Source organism: Cnephaeus nilssonii (genome assembly GCF_951640355.1).
Source record: "Cnephaeus nilssonii genome assembly, chromosome: 9".
Taxonomy (NCBI): domain Eukaryota; kingdom Metazoa; phylum Chordata; class Mammalia; order Chiroptera; family Vespertilionidae; genus Cnephaeus; species Cnephaeus nilssonii.
In genome coordinates, this window is record NC_137080.1 from 50,823,106 (window position 1) to 50,844,511 (window position 21,406).

The 21,406-nt window shown below is 41.7% G+C and overlaps 1 pseudogene across 1 annotated transcript; it reads left to right on the plus strand.

Moving 5' to 3' along the window:
• Positions 1-897: 897 nt before the first annotated feature.
• LOC307105587 (ferritin light chain-like) lies at positions 898-1,373 on the plus strand (annotated as a pseudogene). The gene has a single exon. The product of its transcript is annotated as a ferritin light chain-like (transcript).
• Positions 1,374-21,406: the final 20,033 nt, after the last annotated feature.

The following is a 21,406-nucleotide window of genomic DNA, read 5'->3' on the forward strand; positions in this document are numbered from 1 at the left end:
TCTCTCTCCACCTTGCTCTTCCGGGGGGAACCATCTTTTTATTTTAGTCCAGGGTTTCTGCCACTCCAGAACACCGGTATCTCCTGGGTGCAGCTTTGACACGGGTCTGCTGCCCCGATGTTTGTGGCTGCCACCAGCGACACCTCTCTGTGGCCTCACTCTGGTGGCCAGTGGGACTTTCTCTTGCAGGCCCCACAGAACTGGAACCAACAGAGAATGAATTCTTTAAATTGTCAGCCCCCCAGGGCACAGCCAGAGGCAGCAGACAGGAGCTTGGTCTGTCTGTCAAAGAGGCCTATTTGCTTGTCCTGAGGCTCCGGTTTGATGCAAATCTAGAGGCCTATAGATGTCAAATTATATTACAAAGCAGTTGGCACAATTGCTATATACTACGTTAGAAAAGCAACTCAGATGGAACAAGCTATCACTTTGGTTATATGCTCTAAAGTAAGTTTCACTAAAAGACTATTTATAAGCCCAGCTATTGTGGCTCAGTGGTTGAGCATCAACCTATGAACCAGGAGGTCACGGTTCGATTCCTGGTCAGGGGACATGCCTGGGCTGCAGGCTCAATCCCCAGTAGGGGGTGTGCAGGAAATAGCTAATCAATGATTCTCTCACATCATTGATGATTCTCTCTCTCTCTCCCTCTCCCTTCCTCTCTGAAATCATAAAAGCATATATTTTTTAGAAAGACTACTTGTGCAGCGCGCTAGGAGGTCCCGGATCTGTCTCTTGCTTCAACAGTGTTTGGACGGAACAGACCCAGGGACGCCCGTTCTTCCAGCCTCTGGCCACTCCCTGCGTCTCATCCAGGCACCACCTTCAGAAACACCTCCGGGACCAGCCAACACACCGGGTTTTTTTTCTACCTTAACTCCTCATTGCCGAACAACCATGAGCTCCCAAATTCGTCAGACTTATTCCACCGAGGTGGAGGCTGCGGTCAGTCACCTGGCCAACCTGCATCTGCGGGCCTCCTACACCTGCCTCTCTCTGGGCTACTATTTCAACCGCGAGGATGTGGCTCGGGAGGCTGTGGGCCACTTCTTCCGGGAGTTGGATGAGAAGAAGCATGAGGGCGCGGAGCATTTCTTAAAGTTGCAAAACAAGTGAGGAGGCCGCATTCTCTTCCAGGACGTGCAGAAACCTTCCCAAGGTGAGTGGACAAAACTCAGGACGCCATGGAAGCCGCCCTGGGCTTGGAGAAGAGCCTGAACCAGGCCCTTTTGGAGCTGCATGCCCTGGCTTCTACCCATGCAGACCCTCATGTCTGCGACTTCCTGGAGAACCACTTCCTGGATGAGGAGGTGAAACTGATCAAGAAGATGGGTGACCACCTGACTAACATCCGCAGGCTGGCTGGTCCCTAGGCTGGGCTGGGCGAGTGTCTCTTCCAAAGGCTCACCCTCAAGTACAACTAGGAGCCTATGGAGCCCAGAAACCTTTCAGACCCCCCCACACCCCCGCATCCCCCTGGTGTCTCTGGCTTTTACCTGAGCCTCTTCCTGAAACTACTAGCTATTCTTTTAACCACCCTGGAGGCCTCTCCCATGCATTGGACCAAATGAAACAATAAAGCTTTTTGCAGCAAAAAAAAAAAAAAAGACTATTTGTAAGAATGAGAAAGAGAAAATCTGCATATACATCTGTTTATGTACTAGTACACACCTAGATTCACAGAAGGCTCAGGATTGTTTAAGAGAGCTTATTTTGTGAAAGAGGAGGTGAGAGAGGGAGAATAGGAAGGAAGAACTTGTGGCTGAGTGATTTGACTTCTCTGGGACCCTGTTTCTTCATCTGTAGAAACCCACCGAGTTTCTACAGGAGATCCACGTTACATAAACCTTACTTTTACAGCAAAATAAATAAGCAAATCTCAATGTGATTATCAAAATTAAGTCCTTTCATTGTTATTTTTACCTACACATCAATATAACCAGTTTAAATTCCCAACTTATCTTCTCCTGAAATTAAAAAATGGCTCTTTGATGCAGGATGCCATCAACAGGTGATTAGACCAGCCAATTTGGTCGATGGAGATAGCAATTGAAGTTGAGACTTTCAGCGAGCACAGCTGTGGAAATATCCCATGTAAACAAGGTCACACAAGACCCATACTTTTCTGCCAATACTCATTGCCTCAGTAAATTGGTCCAAGAGCCATCTCACCCTGGCCTTTTTCCAAGTCAGTGATGAATCCCTTTATCAAAATCACTGTCAGGTAAAACTTGTAAGACCTTGACTAGGGTATTCCTTAAACTTTAAGAGATGGAACACTTTGTAATGTATTTTCAAATTGAAAGTCACTTATCCTCTTAGCACCCCAAGAAGGTTTATGAACCAAATGCATGCTAAGAAATATTTTGAAAAGAACCATTTAGGGCTTAGATGGAAAGTTTCAATGTGGTGGATTGTGGTATACTCCAAATTCTATCTAAAATAGGTTTTCAGAATTAAAAGTTTAGGGTCCTATTTACTCAGGAAAAGAAAAAGTGAAGCTAAAGTACTGGAAATAGGATGCAGTAAAACTCTAGGATTTCATCCAACTGTTGCTTGGAAATGAAAATTCCCTAATGGGAATAGGTCTTTGAAATGGGACATCTGGGTTTTACTAAGTGGGTAATTAAAAGTTTGAAATCTTGCCTGGAAAATGGGACAAAAGCTCAAATTACCAAGATAGGTGAGACATTCCCCACTGCCTTTATCATAGGAATGGCAGGGATCCAGGCTCTAACAAAGCAAGGCGGAGAATGTGTGCAGCTTAAACCACCCAAGGATAAAGGGGACTTTGGAATCTGATTTCTCGGGGATATTTTTCAGAAAACATGCTATACTTCCCACAGCTAATGAAACATCCCGTGTTCCAAGACCAGCATGGAGTGACTAATGCTCAGCCAGGTAAACCGTCATCCTAAAAGGTCCTTTGACCCTTTCCTGACTCATGACTAAAACTTGGGCTTTCCAGGGAAACGGCCAGGCACCAGTTCAAAATGAAAGTCACAATCCAGTAGTTCACCTGAGTCACCTCTCAAAGCTTGTAGATGAACCTCAGAGGCTCAAATTAAAGTAGAAGCAGTCTGGCTGTGCTTTATTCTGAAAATAAATAAGGTTATAGGGTAGAATTCTGAATCTAGATGAGAGTCTCATTAAGTAAAGACTTTGGGGTGATCTTCCCAAAATAGCTTAATAGAACTTCTTTCTATATTATATGTAACTTGCTTGATTTTTCTGTGATATTGTTGTTTAAAGAACATTGCACAGAGCATCTGCTGGGTTGAGAGATTAGTAATGATAAACATAGACAGATTCTCAGGAAAATTTGTTACGGTAACGTCATGTTTCAGGATGGTCCTCGTAGTAATGACATTCAACTCAGCAGGCTATGCCATTCATCGTGGCAGTTTATAATATCATCTGACAATTAATATTAGTATATTTGGGACCTTTGTATCACAATCCTCTAGGAAGTCATGAAGAATCATGGTTCAAAGCTTGAAACATGTCACTCCTCCTACAACTTTGTAAAATAGTAGAAAAGTGTAAAGTTTAATATTATGGTAGAAATCTGAGCATTGTGTCATGCTAAGAAAATGTTTAGTTAGTTAGTAAGTGTAAATTAGTTTAATTTGGCACCCAAAGTAAGAATTTCTCGAGGCTAAATGCTAATGCACAACATTAGTGCTTCCCAATTAGAATTCAGAAATGTTCAGCATTCATTCTAATGTTGCAGGTCTTCTAGGAAAAAATATTTTAGACAATCAAGTCTATTTAAATCTCATAGTAAATTCAGGAAATGAGTTTCTTTTTCTTTTCACCAGTCAATAAAAGGGATGTCTGCAGCCTGAAAGAATAGATTAGATAACAAGGCAAGAGGTCTTTCTAAGTGTGATCTTGTCTATTCTACTATTTGTGACATTAAACAACCTGCTGAAGTTCTCTAGGTTTCGGTTTTTCCTTGTACAGATATAATGATGTGCCTATTTTGTTTCAATAGTATTAAAATCCTGACTAGATTGGTGTTCAGTATTTATAAAAGGCAGTTAAATGAACTAACCATATCACAAGGCCAAGGCCACAATAACCCCTCTCACAATTTGCCTACCTTTGCCTGATGCCCTAATCCAATTTGTTTTTAGGCCAAAAGATCCTGGAGGTAGTAAAGTAAGACTAAACGTCTCTTTCCTTTTATTAGAACTCTAAACATCCCACCAGCTAGGATATGTCAGTTGATCTGGCACCTCATTTAAGCATCTGTGAACTCAAGCCCTGGCCAGGAGCATGTAAACGGAGGACAGAACAATGGAAAGGTGGCATACCCACCTGCTTTGCAAATGCTGTGGATATGGAAAGCTGAAAAAAAATCTGGGGTTTTCTGGGCTCCACATTCTCATGGAGGAGGACATTGCCATAAACTATCACCTCATCAGCAATCTTAGAGGGCATTGTGTCCTCAGACCCTCTGTCCATTACCCCACCACAATCACCACAATCACCATCAACCCTCAACCCTATCACTTGAAATCCCTCTGGCCTTCCCTATAAAGAGTCTAGTGGGTCACAGATCTTCAGCTCAAGAGCAGAAAGGCTGCTAACCCTTGGTCCAGCTATTTTGTGTCCTTTTTGTGCTAATTTTAATTCACGTTCTCCTATGCCTCCACTTGCCTTAAACATAAAACAGAGAAGAAAATGAAAGAATAGTGAGAAGAAAATGAGAACTTACAATTTCAAATTGAAGTGTTTTGGTGTCATATCTTAGCCACCACCTCAGATAGGTATTAAGGCTAAAAAACCTTTTGGGAAAGCTAGAAAAAAAACAACCTGAGTCCATTCCTCTGCTATGATTTTTTGCTTGAATAAATCAACATGTAGCTTTTGTATATAATTTCATAACTCTGGCATAATTTCTGATTCTGGCTTTATTCAAAGTTCTTACAATGAAAACAATCAATTTTGTAATAGAATAAAAAAATAATGTTATTTTCCCCTCTGTTGAAGGTATCAAATATAAGAATTTTTTTTAATTTTTAAGAAAGTAATCAAAACGTAACTTATTAACAGATGCTAAAACTTGACCTAACTAAACTCTGAACACGACATCTTGAAATAAATATTCTGACAAATAAATAGTATGTTACATGGAAAAATTATGAAAGTTTATCATTTGTCTCATAAAAATCATTGCTGAGATCTAGATATCATTTTGGGGTTTAAAAGAATCCAGAATTGAACCATGGTACATAAAATGCAAAGAAGGCACAAAAACCTATTGTTGGTTTTTTTTCAAATATCACTGGACAGCTAACTGAAATATTCACAAAATGTCAAAGCATGGAATAAAGTTCCAGCATGCCCAAATAATCTAATTGAGGATAGGATCTCTGAGACCCCCCACAATCCTACTATGAAATTCCTGGTGAACCATGGCTGTAATCAACCCCCCCCCCGCCCCAGGCCGTAATTAAACCCTCCAGATCCAATTCTGAAAGCAACGATATAAATGCTGAAGAGTATGTGGTACCTCATGAGCTTACCTCATAATTTAAAGCCCTTGAGGAAATTCAAAAGAGAGGCTAGAACCCCATTCTTCGTAATTTACAGATGGGTGACTTTTGCTTTTTCTCTGCTTTATTCATGAGAGATGCCCAGAGGTACCGGGGCTCTCTGCTTGTGCCACCTGCAGACTGTATAACCAGGGAGACTGTCTGTAACGGATCCCTGGGGAGGTCTCTTCGAAGAGTTTGCCCAAGTTCACAAATTCTCCTTTGTACTTCTGTAAATATCAGGAAGAGGTAAACATGAAGAAAGAAAAAAATATCACCAGCATAGTAAAAGGATGTTAATGAGGGGAAATAGACTGGAATTAAGAAGAGAGAGGTTTTAGTCTAAATATCAAGGGGGAAAAAAGAACTTACTGATAACAAACCCACCAGATTAGAGTATTGAATGATTTTTAAAAGAAATAATGACATTAAAACCATTTCAAAGTGACTATTTACCCCCCCCCCCTTTTATTTCTTTTTAAAAGAAGAAGACTTTTAAAAAGTCCAAGGCTACAACAGCTCCTAGAGGAGAATGTAGCTATTGTTAATATGCCACACACATTTTTATAATTTAGCACTATCTGGGATATTTCTTGAAACTAAAAATACCTAGTATTTACAATTTGCCATTGTTCTAAGCACTTTAGATACATTAACTGGTGTCACCCTCACAACAACCCTATGAAGTCAGTACTATTTTTACAGATGAGAACTTTGAAGCACCTGAGATACCAAGAAGCTGAGTAACTTTCTCAAAGTCACCAGTGACTGAGCAGTGGAAAGATTCAAAGTGGGGTGTGAATTCTGGGTGGAGACCTTTGTGTAGAGATCTGCATAATATTTATCTTAATTTAAAACATCAAGTTATTATATAGCTGATTCAGCTTTCAACAATTGTTACCCTTATACATGGTCAAATGAAACAAAATGATAAAATAAGTGAAATTGTGTACCTTTCTATGTTCTTCTGCTGAGCCCAGTATCTCCTTACAGATCTCCTCCCACAGCCCTGGGCAACTACTATATTTTTTTAACCTTTCCCCCTAACAACACCTGCTGTCAGTTGTAATACTGATTTAATAAACACATTCCAAGTGACCAGAGCCTCCTAGTGTATCATCAGTGCTCAATAAGTATTTACTGGATGACTATTGAATAATAAGGCATAGCCTCCCCAGGAGATCATCTTATTGACTTTCTAACACCAAAAGTTCTAGGATGCAGCAGCTGATGAACTTAACACTTTCACATTGGTACTTACATAGCTGAAATAAGAATGTCAGAGTTATGTTGTACAGTTTGCAAGGCTAATCTCACTTGCCTGTGCTTAAGCTAGTTGTAGTTTTAAAGAAAGAAATGAGACAAGGTCCTGGGTAGTATTGCAGAAGATTAAAACAAAGATTAATATACCCTTTGAATGGGGGAGGGAGGAGAAAGGCAGTTTCTGGGGCAGGAGCTAGGAAGAGTAACAAAAGAATTCTCCACAGTGGAATTTCAGCTTCAGAGCATTCCAGGGAAGCCGAGCACCAGCTCAGCAGAGAACATCTGCCAGTTGCTTCCAAATGAAGGAGAATCATTCTTCCAATGAGAAAATAGTGATGAAGGATCGTCTTCGACAGGAATAAAACTGTATTTTTATAGTGCCAACACCAGGCTTATTTTTTTTTATATATATCCCCTGAACTTTTGTACATGCGGCAAGAGGAAGAGAAGCCGAATGCGGTTCCTAGAATTAAAAGCAGATTGGAAAAACAGCTTCATCAAGTGTGTGCCTAATTTACAATTCAGAAATTGGATTAGGTTGAACCCTATAAAGTTGCCATTTTTGTGAACCAAAAATGGTCAAAGAGAGGCAATGTTATATGGTTCAACCGAAAAGAATATGTCAGACTAATTGATATGTGACTGTAAATCACAATAATATCTAATATTTGTAAGTCACATTTTGCTTATAAAGTGACTTTCCTATGGCCACACAGCTGGCAGTTGGAAGATTTTCTGACTAAGTCTCCTTTCATTAGACCATATGTGCCATCCCAGAGCATTTACTCATTCAGCAAATACATGGGGACATTAACCATGTGCCATGCGTGGTGCTGAAGGTCATTTTTCAATATGGAGGAACCACCTGCTATTTCTTGCCCAACTGCTGACCTCCAAGAGCAACCAACTGGGAAGCCCTGCCCGTATGAGTTAGATCAAAATTGTAGGAGGGACAGGTGGTGATAAGAAATGACAAGGAGTTGCAGATAAATGAGATTGATCCTGTGTGTGTGTGTTTCCTCTGAGGAAACAAACGTGCATTTTAGATACCAGGGCAAGCAGGGAAAGGAAGCCAGTCTGGGCCGGAGCAGCTTTAGAAAGCCATCCAGTCCTGCCTTGTAGTCACAGCCTACTCTGCCATCAGAGGCCTGTCAGGGACCGTAAAGCAAGGGCGGAAACAATTCTTTCCAGGGCAGTGGATGTGGGCCTGGCAGCAGCAGCAGCAGCGTCAGCATCACCTGGGCGTTTGTGAGAAGTGCACATTCAGAAATGCCTCCCCGAGACCTGCTGAATCAGAAACTCAACCAGGTCCCCCAGCAATCTGATTTTAACAAGCCCTCCAGGTGCTCTGCTGACACGAACGTTTGAGAAACATGGTTTTCGGGAAAATGGGAGATCATGCCAAGGGTTAAGGAGATTAAGAGAGCACGGGAACCCCAGGGAAGCAAAAGAATCCAGGCAGTCCCGTCAGAAATACAAATTCTGCTGAATTTCGCATTTTCGTATGAAATCATAAAGTTCCCTGTCAGTGGGCATCGAGTCAATGAAAAATAATAATAGGAATAACAACAACGACTAACACTTACTGCGGGCTTATTATGTCCCGGCTAAGTACTTTACATAGGTTTCATTTACTCCAGAAACAACCTATGGAGCAGATAGGTTAACTTAACAGATAAACCTAATAGGTTAAATAACTTCCCATTTGGTGTGGATCTAGCGAGTCTCGGAACTAATTCAAAGTGAGGCAATCTGACTCCACTCAGCTATGTGTCCTATTTCATAGGACATCCTAACGCACCCTAGCCCTCATTACCAGTATGAAAACAAGCCCATTCTCTATAAAATTTTCAATCAAAATACTGTAGTTCCCGTAACAAGGTGAGAGAAATGAAGAAACTATACTTTCTTTGCTGAGTTTCCACCTCAACCAAATACATCTGAGTTTAGGAAAAAAGCATGCATCAGAGAACAAAGGATATACCTCCACCTAGTGGATAAATGTCTCCATGTATTTCTAAAGGCCTTATAGTTGCTCCAAGAGAACAGTAAGGAAAATAGAAGCTACCCTGACAAATCACTGCAAAGCTAGCAAACCCAGCGATGGGTGGGTGAAGAGTTGGTTCAAGAAGCAAGTTAATTTGTAGTCCTCTTCAGTGAGGACCCTGTCCTGTGAGCTGTCTGGGCAACAGCCCATTTTGGAGAAACACAAGAAAGGATATGCCCAGCTAGAAACCCTGGTATCCTCCCAATCTCTGTACACTGCTTTTTGCATCTGTAAATGCCTAAATGCCCTCTGACTTCTCTGGGATTTGCTGGTTGTAGCAGCAAAGAAGAATTACCCTTGTAAATGGGGAATGTTAATTCTGCTTAACTACAGAAAACCCCTATTAGGCTTCTTTAAATGAGACACATCTTTCATTCTCTGCGCACTCTTCTGAGAAAATGAGTTGAAGAGGGCAGGTGGGAAGATTTGGGACATAGGACAGTGAAATAGTTTGGTGACAGGAAAATCAAAATGTCATTTTTTACTGGGTTTAATCTGACTCTATATCCATCCAAATCAAGAAAGGGAGACAGACACTGATGCTGCTATATGTTCCAGAGGTTGTTCAGATCATTCAGGGAAAATTTCAACTTCCTATGATTCTGTGATCTGCCCCAAACAGATAAAATTCCAACAAGTTTCTCCAAGCCACCTCCAGCAACAGCATCTTCCAAAGTGTAGGAAAGATTTGCTATATGGCAATGAGGTCCTATGCTTATTCAAACTCAGGTCACACTGGGTTAAACAAAACAAAGCAAAGCCTGACCCAATCTGGAGCTTCCTTTACATGCTGCTTAGATGATTGATGTATCTCCAAAGGAAGAGTGTGAACCACTCCATTTCCTCAGGCCTTTGGTCTTCTTTCCCCCTTTCCTTCCTCCCTCCCTCCCTTCCTTTCTCCCTCCCTCCCTTCCTCCCTTCCTTCCTTCCTTCCTTCCTTCCTTCCTTCCTTCCTTCCTTCCTTCCTTCCTTCCTTCCTTTCTTCCTGTCTTCTTTTCTTTTCTTTCTTTCTTCTTTCTTTCTTCCTTTCTTTCTTTCTTTCTTTCTTTCTTTCTTTCTTTCTTTCTTTCTTTCTTTCTTTCTTTCTTTCTTTCCTTTCTTTCTTCCTATCTTTCTTTCTTCCTGTCTTTCTTTCTTTCCTTCCTGTGGCGGAGCGCTCAATAGGACTGACAATTGGTGGGAACACAGTGAAAAACCCTGACCTAGAGTGGGTGGCCGGGTGGTGTGCTTGTCACAAAGCCTGCTCTCTTGTGCACATGTTACAATGATGTACCCAAACAGGCCATCCGAGTCAGCTGGGTAACTTCAGTAACCTTACTTAAGATGGTCAAGCCTTCCAAAATATCGTGTCTTTGGGGACAGCAAAATATCCAAGAGATCCCTTTCAGGCCTCTGTGGACAAGAGAGGACACTCTCATCCTTCTCCTCCTCGGCGCACCTCCCTGAGTCTGAGTGACTGCCTCTGTCCCCTCCATAGGTCTGGAGGCTCCCTCCGGTCCGGGGTCGATTCTTCCCTTCAGCAATTAAGGATACATTCGGAGGCTGGGGACAGGGGCTCTTGGACTTCTAGGAGACACAGTCTCTGCTCCCAAAAAACCTAAATTCTTATCCCTGAGATGTTGCTTATCTGCTCAGCTGCTGGCTTTATTCTTTGACTCTAAGGACTGAGGATCTGTGGGGGGTCCTCTTGCCCCCTGAGGCGCACCCGAGGGGCCCTGCTGTGGCTCTGCCCTGGCTTTATTGCGGAGCAGGCCTGGGGCCACTGCGGGAGCTGTGCTTGGTGACTTTTGCTGTTTTTTATTTCATCATCATGGCATTTGTGCTATCTCCTAGAAATGGTAAAACTGCTTCTTTCACTTTTTTTCTCTCCAAAAGTAGGTTTCAGAGACAGAGAGACAGAGACCCCAGTCATCTGCACGCTATCAGTGTTCTCTTCCATTCTGGAAAGCCAGGAAGCAAAGGAACCATCACAAGGGGACCCTGAGCAAGCTTCAAGAGCAGTGGCAAGACCAGCATCACTGGAGACCAAGGCAGTGCCCCTCACAGCCCTTCCATGCCCAGCTCACTGGCCACCTGTCCACTTGCAGGTCTTACTCTGCTGGACCCCTTCCCTAACAGAGTTTCTGCTTATCCTTGCTGCTCTCCTTCTTCCCACCCAAATTTATCACTCTAATTTGACAAAAATGTGCCATTCAAAATCACACCCAGGAGAGATGGAAGGAAATTCTATTCTTTCCTTTGTTCTGAGCTGCGTCCGTTTTCCCCAGGCTCAGAAGACCGGGTTGCTAATGCAATTGTGGGCTCCCCTGGAACAGAACTGCCTGCCGTTTATTATAACTTCACTTCCAGGAGAAAGGGCAAAGCCTGGAGCACAGATGCAGGCACCCAGGGGAAGCACGCCCATTCAGGGACTAAAGGGTAAGTCCAAGGTCACCTAGCTGCTGATAGACACACTTTCAAAATGAAAGTTTATGAGTTGGGGACTCGTTTTATTCAGGTATTGATTGGATAATTCTCTAAACCCGTTGAAAATAAAGATTAGGGGCTGTCTGAAAGAAAACCCTGTTTTACAAGGTTTCAAACGTGAGGTGGGGGAAGGAGAGGCAAACTCCCGCTCCCAGGTGAGAGGTGGCAGTGAGCCCCACGCTGGAGTGCCAGACTCTGATCTCTGAGCTGCCTTCTTTCCCCCTTATAAGGCTTGGTCTTCCTCTCCATGTCAGCGTAATAGGAAGTGCCAGCTTCACACTTCGAAGGATGCTGACTCCTGTCTTAGATCCTCTGGGTAAAAAAAGAAAAGCTCTGGTCTAATAACTTCCAAGGGAAAATTAGATACTGAAATCCCAGGTTTTTTTTTTTTTTGTTTTTTTTTATCTCTCCTGCCACAGTATTTATTGTGTGGACAGAGATAAAATACCCTTCAACGAGTGTCAAGAGTTCATTGTTCTTAGAAATAAACACCAAATTCTTTAACATGACCAAGGCCCTGTCTGACCCCTTCCTCATGGCCTCCCACGCCTTGTGTCTAATCACTGTCCATGCCGGCCATGCTGGTCTGGTTCAGACCTCCCAGGCGCCAAGCTACTTTCCAACTCAGGGTCTTTGCACAGCTGATCCCTCCGCCTGGAATCCACTTATTCCTCCACACGTCACCCAGTGAATGCCTACTCACCCATCATTGCTCAGCCTAAATGTCACCTCCTCGGGGATTCCTTCCCCAACTCCTGGCCTCTGTTAGATACTCCTGCCATTTACTTTCATGGTCCTTTTTGCTTCCCAGTACTTTTCATCATGAAAAGTAATTTCTTGGATAATTGGCTGAATCATGACTGCCTCCCACCCCCCAGCCCCACCATCAGCAGAAAGAGTTGCATACAGAGGCAGCCAAGTTGTGAAATGAAAGAGCAGCTGAGCTTAAAAACACATTTAAAACAAACCTCCCATAGGTCACAGAGAAGCAATATTGCAGAGGATCAAGGAAGTAAACTCTAGAATCAGGCTGCTTGGCTTGTCACCTCAGCCCTCCACTTACTAACTGTGTGGCTTGGGGAAATTGCATAGTCTCTCTTTTTCAGATCCCTTCTTTGTAAAACAGAACTATTCGCACTGTGTAATTTCAAGCTCTGCTTTTGTGTTTTGATTTGGGGTGATTGTGTGTGTGTGTTTTTGTGTTTTTATTAAGCTTTCAACTAAATGGTAGACTACCAGAGGACATGGTCTGCTTAAATTAAATTTGTATCTTTTCTTGGGCCAGATAGAGGTTCCTGTCCATGGCTTGGAGTTATGGGATTTCATTTCATTTATTTAAAATTAGTGTAGGTGAGCACTATGCTTTCAAAGACCATTCTGTGCTCTGTATGAAGCTGACATCTTGGATTGAGATTCTTGAAACTGTTGTGGCATATAACTATAATTTTCATTGTCAAAGCAATGGCTGTAAAATGATCTTCACAGGGTAGAGATTATGGATTTTAAAAAAATGCTATTTTGGAGTTATCCCATCCATCCTTGTCTTCCCTGATGTTCATCATTCTCAATGGGATAGTTTCCAAAGTGCTCATGTGGTGTGAGATATAAAGTATATACAGTATATTTGTGTGTATATATATATACTATACATACACACATACATATATACATACACAAATGCACATGCACAGATATATACATATATATGTAAATTCACCTTATTTTGCTCTGATAACTGTATTTACGAAAAAAGCACTATCAATCTTTTGAGACCATCACTCAACATAATCACAATCCGAAGGATCCAAATTCTGGCATTTTAATCACTCAAAGTTTGGATTTCTTCCTAAAGTCTAACACTTAATTACTTTCATGACCAGCCAGATGTACCCAAGATACACACTGTGAAGTGAAAGAAGACAGAAGGTGATGAAGCTTGCATTATTATATTTCCTAATTGGTTGGATCTGCACAACCTGATGTGGGAAGGCAGCCCTGCAATGCTAAACGTCATTCTCACCACCTATTTATTACTGGTCTTTCCCACACTTACAAAACATTTAGATATGGATAAATATTTGGAATGAAATGCAACAGGCTACATGAGTCGATCACTAGAAAAGACAGTATTAAGGTTGTCTATGGGTACCTGGCCCAGCTGTTTCAAATCAGTTAGGAGGTGACACCATCTCTTTTTCCCCCTGCTGCAAAGAATAAGTGCGGCCACAGGACGCTCCAGAATGACCATAGTTTCAAACATCCTCGGTCCATAACTCCCACTGGCCCGCATCCCTCCACACGTAATGCACATCTTTCCCGCTGCGCATGGTAGTCCCAGTTCGAAGGCAGGGGAAAGGCTGGGTGTACATTTGCTAATCAAAATTTTCTTAAGTCCAAGTTTGGCACCTGGCTTATTTGCATGATTCCACCTGATATTATTGTAAAGTAACATTTGCTTTTATTTGTTTCTATTTATATAGCATAGTTCTCAAATGATTTTGCTTACCTTTTATCCCCAAGTTCATGAGATAATTTATGGCCTGAGATCTACTAGTACAAAGTGACTCCATTTACTATTATTACAACCGCGCCATTCTTCCAAAGCTTTACTCTGGAATATTACGACAAAATAGCAAGGACATAATTTTAACACACATAAAAATTATTGCCACGCAGCTGTGCAAGTATTTCTTTCCTGTACCAAGTCCACAATCAATTCTATTTGTCCGTGCTGCACAGAGAGAGTAATAATTTAACACCCCTTGATTCTTTTTCCTTCTCCTGAAATCTCTTCAGAAGGTAATAAAAGGCCTCAAAAACCTGAGCTTTGTGCCAAATATCTGCAACAGTCCTTCTGCAAAAAACTCGAATGAAGTAATTAAGAGGCTGCTTAAGCAACCATTTGCCACAAACCAGATTGAGGGATTTGAAATATGTACAAATATTTTTAAATAACCCCCCAAAGGGGAAATCCGTACTAATAAGTGAGGGCTGCTGCAGCTCCGGCTGCCGGCTCTGCATCCTGGGAGTACATATGAGTAAATATAAACAGGTTCCAACATTTTTCATCTTCCCTAAGGTATCTGAAAGAAATACTCTGATTTTAACTGCTACAAATCTGGGGCAGCGCTTTTTCTAATAAGATTGCGTAATCTTCACAGCACAATGCTCTCTGTGTTAGAGCAGTCCCAAGACTCCTAATTCCCCAACAGTTACTGCGCCAGGGCGAGCTTCTGAGTCTCAGATAACATTCCGGCTGTGGTTTATGCCCTGATTGATAACACAGTCAAAGGAGGCAACCTGTCCCAGAGAAAGGATCCAAAAAGCTTTGCATAGTGTTTACTGTACAGATAACCTCCTGGCTGACATCTGCGGAGGAAAACCTTTGATGGATGAAAGAGGCTGCAAGATCCTGTGCACCCAGATAGCTCTGGTGAATTTCTCGTATATATCGCTCTGTAGACAATTATAGCACTTTAGTCATTTTATTTGGTCACAAACGCTTAACTGATTTTTACAGCAATATGTTTTGCAGACAGTATTTGATAAATATAATGAAATCATTTTATGCTAGATCCCAGAAGACAGGTCAGGGAAATGCTGTTAAAAGGCGGTATTTCTTTGTTATCCATCATATTAGGCCCTGTGCTGGAGCCTGAGTCAAATTGGAATGTGTTAAGCACCTCCCTGGGCAATCCATCCTCTAATTCCTCACTGCTCCAAGTGTGGCCTTTGACCCTGGCATCAGCACCACTGGAGAGCTTGTTAGGAATGCAGAATCTCAGGTCCCACCCTGGACTTACGGACGCTGAATGTTAACCAGATCCCCGGGGGTTTCTAGGCACGTTACTGTTTGAGAAGCACTCATCTTTCCCTCTTAGACCGCGCTCTGGCCATAGGCCGGAGCCAGTCACCACGGGAGGGAAAGGGTGTGGCCACTAAGTCACGGGTTCTTTCACACCTCTTTCCCTAGCTCCCTGTCCATGGCGGCTTGGCGCTGACTGGCAGTCTGAGACTGGAACCGAAGTGGCTCCAGTGGGTCATGGATTACTGGTGAACGAGTACACACACAGTGGAGTCATGCGTGAAAAGGAAGAGAAGGCACTTCCAGAGAACCTGGTAAAAGAATGTCCATGGTTTATGCTGAAAACCCTTCCATTGTCCCAGAGCAGCTTAATGAGTGTGGTGTGTTCAGAGCAGAGTTTACCTCCTCTGAAGTCTGTCAGCTTCTCAGGTGTACTTGACCTACACTCATAACTTTAATCTGTCAAGATTTAATCCTCTCCTAATCCTTCACCAGACTTTTAGAGAATATCCCAACTAAAAGAATGAGTTGTTTTTTTTAAAATATATTTTATTGATTTTTTACAGAGAGGAAGAGAGAGGGACAGAGAGCCAGAAACATCAATGAGAGAGAAACATCGATCAGCTGCCTCCTGCACACCCCCTACTGGGGATGTGCCCGCAACCAAGGCACATGCCCTTGACCGGAATCGAACCTGGGACCCTTGAGTCCCCAGGCCAACGCTCTATCCACTGAGCCAAACCAGTCTCGGCAAGAATGAGTTATTATACCAACACTAATATGACATATTTTATTTAAAAAGAGGAAAACCAACAACAAAAAAAGGAGAAATACAATATTATTTAGACTCTGACTCTGATGCACTTGTGAAGTTTCTGATTATAGAGAATGAGAGATCATTTACCATGTGTATCCTCTTTAGAGATTAATCCTGACTTTGAAAGCCTCTTAACTGATTGGACTAAACACTAAGTTTCTGAGCTGCCAAAGGACTTCTGTAGACAACTGTAAACGATCAATAACCAAGTTAACAGCATGCTGCCTCTCTGCTCCCCCTAAACACCAAGGCGGAGTGGCCTTGTAGAATGCTGGAGATCAAAGGGGCCACTGCCACGCAGCCAGGGGTTCCTGGAAAGCCCCTCAAAAGAGAGAACCCTCTGCTGAAGAAGGAGCATGTAATCTGCCAGTGGCAGGTTTCTGGAACAGAAACTACTGTGTTAGTGTATTAATCTGTTTTTGGCTAAAGAGACTATTCAACTTGACCTGCCTTGTAAATAGCAAGAGAGCCCAAAACTTATCAGCGTTCATGCTTGGCAGGAAATGAAAAATAATAGAACTGAATTATTTTATTTTTGACGTCCTTGGGTCAATCAAGAACAGCTCTGGGGTCCTACCACTATTTTGTATTCTATAGGGCCAGCTGGAGGCTGAGCTGGACACAGTACAGTGCTTCCATAAATGGGTAGAAATGTCTAACATGAGTGAATGATAGGGCTCAAATCTTTTCAAAGCCATTATATTAACATACAAAAGACCCTTCAGCCAAACTAGGTCTTAGGGCCACAAGAGAAGACCCCTAAGGAAATGTTGCTTATTGTTGCTGTTTTGTTTTGTTTTTCTTAAGCATTGTTGTACTTGATGAAATTGAAAAACAACACATAAGATGTGTCTAATATAGTGTTTACACTTTACAAAACCCTGTCATATACTATTTTATTTAATACTCAGAACATTTCTGTGAGAAATGTAATAACATCCCAGTTAATACATGTATTATAAACGAAGAAACTCAATTCCCAGAACTCCGCCCAACATGTCACAGGTAACAAGTGAAACAGACACTATGTCTCCTTCATAGCGGGAGGTCAGGGCTATACTTAGTTAAGAAGGAGCTATGTCAACACTATCTCCCTAATCCCACCGGAAGATACTCAAAGACAGGCGAGTTTTATTCCCTGAGCTTAGAATGCAACTCCTGCCCTGGCCAATGCGGCTCAGTTGGTGGATCATGATTCCATGTACCAAAAGGTCACAGGTTCAATTCCTGGTCAGGGTGCTTGAGGGAGGCAACCGATCTATGTTTCTCTCTCGCATTGATGTTTCTCTCCCTCTCTTCCTCTCTCCCTAAAATCAATAAAAACATATTTTTAAATATGCAACTCCTGTCTCTATATTTTCAAGTCCTAGTAATCACTCAAAATCCAAAGTAAGTCCTTCCTCTTCCTTTAAGCCTTCCTTGCACACCAGCCAGAAGTGACTATTATTTCCTCTCAAACTTGGACAGCAGGAATCTTCACTAGACATGGATCCTGATAGCATGGCTTGTGTGACTGTTAGTCATGTCCATGGCCTGCCTGCCTATTTCTAGTGCAGGAGCTATATCTTATGAGTGGAACACATAGCCTCATATGGAAATCAAACTCTCTGAAGTCAGCCATATCTAGGTTCAAATCCCAGTGCCTTCCCTTCATAACCAGGAGCCTTTCTTGTGCCTCTCTGAAATTGCTAAATATCATAATGTCTGTAATTTTCATTAAAGCATCTCAGGTTATCAGCAAGATAATATGTAAGTGCCAAATAGTCTGTTTTCATTCAAGGCATGGGCAGCTAACAGGATGTCAAGAAAGTACAGTCCATGGGGGGTCAGTTCCCATTCTGACCTGTTCTAAGTGCCAGTCCAAAGTCACTACTGCATTTCCTTCTCCGATGGATATTTGCATCCATGACAGACTTTTGCTAGCTTTCATACTAATCTTGTGCCATTATCCACCAAAAGAGCCTCACTTTTTAGCACACACATATAGGCTTAGGTTAGTTTGCCACATTTTCTTATCAGTAAACAAAAAGAACATTTGTCTCTCAAAGGCATTGTGTGGGTGCCACTGAGATTATAAATTTAAACAATTAGCATCTCATTTAGTAGAGTTCATTCACTCCCTTTGTACTAGATGACTATGTCACATCTTCCCATTTGTCCCCCAGTCTCCAACATCTTCTTTCTCCTCACTCTCAGCTGATGAACTTACTTCCCTAAGTTCATCACTAAGGAAGTGGAAGCAGCACAAACCAAGTTCTGTTCACACAACTTCCACGTCTACCACCCCATGTATCTGAACACCTAGAACCTGGCTTTTGTCTGGTTACTTTGGTGAAGGATCCATGCTCTGATATAATGGCAGCCCCTCCACATGTTCTCTAGACCCCAGCACCTCTTATCTACACAAGTACATCACTGTGCCCTCTATGATTTGGCTCAGTGGATAGAGTGTCAGCCCACAAACTGAAGGGTCCCCCGGTTCGATTCCAGTCAAGGGCACATGCCTGGATTGTGGGCTTTATCCCCAGTAGGGGGCATGCTGGAGGTAGCCTATCAATGATTCTCTTTCATCAGTGATGTTTCTCTCTATCTCCCTTTCGCTCTGAAATAAATAAAAATATTTTTTAAAAGTACATCACTGCAACCAATGATGCCCTCTCTCCTTAATCATCACCCCCCCCCCATAGATAGGATAATTCCCATTAATACATAAATATACCAGAATTTCCCATTTATAGCTTTGATTCCAATGGAAAAAAACACACACAAAAACAAACAAACAAACAAACAAAAAACCTGCACTGGATTTCACATCCAGCAACAGCTCCATTTCCCTGCTCTTATTTACAAGAAAAACACTCAAAAGAATTATTTATACCCCTTGTCTCTAACACCTTACCTCCTCATCTTGAGGCCATTCAGTCAGGCTTTTATCCCTAGCACTCTGTCACATGGCTCTCCTCAATACCTTCTGTGCTATCCCCATGCAGAATATCTAATTCTCATGCATTGTAATTATCAAGAACACATGATACACTTGATCACTTGCCATTTATTTCCTTTTTCCCAGCTTTATTGAAGATAATTGACATGTAGCAAGTGTATATATTTAAGCTACACAAGGTGATGCTTTGATATATGTATACATTGTGAAATGATTATCTCAATCAAACTAATTCATGTATTGATTGTTTCACATAGTTACCTTTCTTTTTGATGAGAGCAATTAAGATCTACTACCTTAGCACATTTCTAGTATAAAATTCAATATTAATAACTATGGTCACCATGTTGTAAATTAGACCTCCAGAAGTCATTCATCCTACATATTTGAAACTTTGTAGCCTTTGACCAATATGTCCCCATTTCCCCCATTCACACCCCTTGGTAACCAGCATTCTACTCAGTCCTTCTAAGGGAGGGGTGGGGAACGTCTGGCCTGTAGGTCATATATGGAACACAAAATCATTTGGTCTGCCTCTGACAAGGCAGCTGCAGGAGGGACTCAAAAGTCAATAAATCTAGAAGCTTTTTTTCATACCATGTGCCCTGACCTGGAATCGAACCAGCGACCTTTCAGTGCAGGAGACGACACTCAGCCAACTGAGCCACACTGGCCAGGGCAATCAACAATTATCTTATTCAGTATTTACTGGGCCACAATCCTTTGCTAGCTAGATTATGTCATGCTACACATTTGCTTCATTTTCATAAAGCCCTATTAGTAAATTCTTCATGATCCCAAATAACCATAATGATTAAGCACATAATAATTGTAAATTGAAAATCTACATATTATATTAGCTCAATTACTCATTTTGTGAATAATTCAAGTCCCCCAAGAAGCAGGCCTTTTATTTCTGTTATTTATTCTGGAATTGTAAATACAGCAAGAATTTATTCATGTGGGCTTTGCCAATTTGGAAATTTTAGAAAATCAAACAAGGTGAAAGCTAAAGGTTATCTCTGATTAGGATGTCCTTCTTAATAGGTTGAATAGATTAATGTTGTACCCAAATATAATAGAGAAAAGACAACTTGGTAACAAACAGTTTTGTATAACTCTTGGAAATATTAGGAATAAGATTTTTGCTTTGTTTTTTTAAATACAAAGTACTTAAATGTTCATTCAGTTATTTTTGTATCATTTAGTAAAGTATACAACCTAATAGCAGGATCCTTTTAACTGATTCAATGGTTCCTTCGACTCTGATTTTATTATCTTAGTCTGTAAGTACTTCTACTAGGCACTAACCCTGTATCTTATACTGAGTTATAAGTACTGCTTTAGTTGTAGTAGTACAGTCATGCATCGCTTAATGACAGGCACACTCTCTATGAAACGTGTCCTTGGGTGATTCCATCACTGTGTGAACATCATAGAGCAACTTACACAAACCTAGATGGTATAGCCTATTACTCCTAGGCTACAAACCTATGCAGCATGTTACTGTACTAAGTACTTTAGACACTTACAACACAATGGTATTTGTGCATTTAAATATATTTAAACATAGAAAAGGTATAGTAAATAGATGGTATGAAAGATTAAAAAATGGTATACCTGTATAGGGCACTTACCATGAATGGAGCTTATAGGACTGAAAATTGCTGTGGGTGAGTCAGGAGGTGATTGGTGAGTAAATGTGAAGGCCGAGGACATTACCATAAACTGCTGTAAACTTTATAAACATGCCTAAAAAGCCCTCCCCTACTTCCCTTTTTAAAAATTCTCACCCAAGGATATGTTCTTATTGATTTTTAGAGAGAGAGGATGGGGGAGAAAGAGAAACATTGATCCATGGCCTCTCATCTGTGCCCTGACTGATCGAACCAGCAACCTAGGTATGTGCCTGACCAGGAATTGAACCCATAACCTTTTGGTGCACAGGACAATGCTCCAACCAATTGAGCCACTCAGCCAGGGGTCCCTGCTTCCTTTTCCCAAGGTCAGAAAGAAAACATCGAAGTTGTCCATGCTGCTTAACAGATGGGGATGTGGGCTGGACTGATTGAAATTATTAGGGAGAGACTGCCTGGTAAGGTGTAAAACACCGTAATAGTGGCTGCAGGGATGCCGAGAGGGAATGAAAAGGGTGGCCTGAGGAGAATAAGATATCAAGATGGAAAGGTAAAGGAAGGTAGCAGATTGCCATGGCGATGTGATTTTGGCTATTGCATGTTGGAGCAGTACTCAACTTGTTGGAACTTGGTGGTGTTCATACAAAAGAGTATGAAACGCCTCCGTCTCACCGCTGTAGCAGATTAAAGGTCAGAGCTAAGGTCACTAGAGAGAGTGTAGAACTGAGGATTTGATATTTTGACTTTGGTTCCCTGACACAAAGGCCTCTCTCTGTCATAGAATCGATGGAAGAAATACAACTTACCTATGCTTTACATGATTACAACCTAAAAATATTTCCTAAGTACAAGGACAGGCTGGCTCCACAGAACCAGAGAAAGCT